The sequence below is a fragment of the Solanum pennellii genome, chromosome 9, assembly GCF_001406875.1.
Source record: "Solanum pennellii chromosome 9, SPENNV200".
Classification (NCBI taxonomy): domain Eukaryota; kingdom Viridiplantae; phylum Streptophyta; class Magnoliopsida; order Solanales; family Solanaceae; genus Solanum; species Solanum pennellii.
The window spans coordinates 62,150,347-62,153,442 of record NC_028645.1 but is presented as its reverse complement, the minus strand read 5'-3'; the positions used below and the strand labels follow the sequence as shown (position 1 = coordinate 62,153,442).

The following is a 3,096-nucleotide window of genomic DNA, read 5'->3' as shown; positions in this document are numbered from 1 at the left end:
TCGTTTGTGGAGTAGTATTCGTCAAAATTTGATTGTGTAAAGTTCTACGGGTTCCTTATCGTCATAGTTATCCATTCATGTAATAAAATTGACAATTATATCTCTTATTCAATACTAGATTGTCCCTACACCTTAATGAATCTGATTTCTCTCAAATCTGGACTAAGTTGGGTAATGCCAAAGAGTTTTCTGGCCCCAAATCTTTCGTCATGGACTTTTCCATAACGACGGAATCATGTCGTTACACATTTTAACTTTAACTGGTTTCGTTTTTACTTAATTCAAGCTGAATCCATCAAAAAAATCACATTATTTAATTTAACTTATTTAAACAACTTGACAACTCTTAAACTTTAACTAAAAGCTAAGTTTCAACACTAAATGGACACAAATCAATCTTGCAAGAAAATCAATTTTGTCATCCATAGGATCAATTAGTGTTGGTACTTATGTTTAGCAAATATTTTATTTCAAAATTTAAAGCTAAGTGTCAACACTAGATGAACACAAATCGATCTTGCAAGAAAATAAATTTTAACATCAATAGGATCAACTAGTGTTGGTAGTTCTGCTAAACAAATACACTAAATTAAAGCTTAATATAAACACTAGATGAAACATATTTGGAGCTCGGTACCTTTTAAACATATAGAATATCCCTCCCATCAGAGGTATATTATTTAGTAGAGGAAAGTCTAAGGCTATATAACAGAGGTATTTGCATACCATTTAGATAGTTTGGGTATATTTGTCATTTTTCCCTTAGATATCAATAATTTCAATTCAACTGAATAACTGTAAAAATACAAAGTAAAAAAAATCGAACGACATTAAGAAAGGGAAAATCCAGACGACAAACTGCACAATCATAAAAGGTAAATGATAGTTATTACAGTCGAGTAGATTTTAACTGGTCGTTATGCACACGCCTAGTTTATGGCTCCATGATAATCTTCCCCTTCGCATGTCAATCACAACTCTTGATCCAAGCATCTTCGGCCTTGCTCAGAGGAAATTTAGAGTCAATCAGTGTTTTAAGTTTCCCTTCCTTCACAAGCCCAACAATCAATTACAGGGTCTTCTTCTTAGAAATTAAACGAAGTGGAACCAACTGCTTCATTAAGAAGGTCAATTTATTTATTGCAAAGGTCCACATGGTACTAATTCCAGGAGTTATATCAATGACCTTTCTGCTCAAACTTAAATTAGGCTCAAAGGTAGACCAAGGGATTCCTGTTGCGCAGTGAATCAGAAAATCATATTTTTGGCCTGATGGACTCCTAAGATCTGCTCCATTTGGGGTTTTGTAATCAAGAACGTCATCTGCTCCTAAGCTCATCATAAAATCAATATTCTAAGCTCCACATGTTGTAGTAACGTAGGTGTTACCATGTTTTGCCAATTGAACAACATAGTGACCAAAACCATCTGAGGTAGCCGTAACTAGAATGTTCTTCCGGTGGTCTAGTTCCATTGAGCTTAACCTTAGCAGGATTGACAAGGGCCTGAAGAGTTGTAAGACCTGCAACAACAAGACCTGCACCTTCTGCATATAATACTTCAGCTGGTCTTGGAACAGTCAAACTCTCATTAGCCACCACATATTAAGCCAATCCACCTCCATTCTGAAATAAAGCTCATGAAGATCCACCAATCATAAATGATAGAATATAACAAAGTTAAGACTCCACTTCGAACCAAATAGTTAGGATTCAAGTTAGTTCGAATACTACTATAGGCCCATTGGGAGGAAGGTTTGAATGAGGGGATAGGCAGCAAACAAGAAAAAAAACAAAACAACCTCCATGGAAAATGAATATAAACCATGAGAACATCCAAAATGTAAAAGAGATGTAACCAAAAAAAGCATTTAAAAAGAATTGTACTAACCAAGACATTGAGCATAGCCACAACCTTGTCACCGGCCTTGAAACTTTTTACATTAGATCCCACATCTACAACCTCTCCTCCCACGTCGATAGCTGTTACAATCAAAATTAGTTTAGAGAACGTAAACCAATAGGAATAAAATTCGTATTACAAACAATTATTCCATAAAATTAAAAATAATAGCCTGGCTGTCTTGATGTCTTCTCCTATTAGCTATCTATTTGAGTACATTACCATTAACAACATGAGTTGATGTTATTAAGAGAATTTTATCTTACTGGTGGCCTCAATCTTAAGTTCCTTTTATGATACAGAAGCAAATTTGGCTTAATTCATGTGCGTCCCCTTAAAGTTGTCTGCATATTTCACTTAGACACCTCCATATAAGTTTGTACCTATTGAACACTTGAACCTTAACAAAGTTATGCCTATTTAACACAAAATTTGATCGTCAAATAAAAGAGAAATATGTGTGAATTTCAAATGATCAAACATAGCAAATGGACAGAAGAAGCGATGACACATGGAACATGGAAATTGGATTAATTTTGTAAAAAAATCTATTCAAATAATCAAAAAGCAATTCAAGAAAACGAAAAATTGAATTAACCCACGCCCACCGCACCGGCGAACCACACATTCTTCTTCTTCTCCATTCCCTTTTCACTGGCCCTGCTGCATCTCAACGCTAGTCAACCATAGCGTCCACCCTTTTTTTCTCTATTAAATTTCATCCCTTTCACCAGAGTCAATACACCATTATGTCCATCTAAGATAATTCCTCATTCACCTTTCATTCTGATTTATCAAAACCTTCTATCTTTTATCTTTTTATCTTCTTTTCATGAATATTTATTTATAACAACTACAAAAAAACAAACTTTTACATAAAAAAAAATTGACTGCTTCGCCGGAATATTATTGTTATTGAAAATAATGAAACTTTGCCGAAAGGCGAAATATTTGAGACTTTAAATAGATTTATATAAAAAAAAAAGGAAAGAATACAAGAAGAATTTGAGGGGATGGGAGAAAAGATAGAGGGGGTGGGATGTGTGTAAAGATGGAAGTAGTTGCAGAGAGGGATGCTGGGAGAAGACGATTTTTATTTTATTTTTTTTAAATTAAACATCATTTATTAATTATATTTATTAGTTCAAAATAAAAATAAAAATATCATTTCCAATGGTTTCATGCGCTTAAGGA

The 3,096-nt window shown here is 33.9% G+C and overlaps 1 pseudogene; it reads right to left on the bottom strand.

Annotated features, from left to right (window-relative positions):
- Positions 1-840: 840 nt before the first annotated feature.
- LOC107030263 lies at positions 841-2,025 on the bottom strand (annotated as a pseudogene).
- Positions 2,026-3,096: the final 1,071 nt, after the last annotated feature.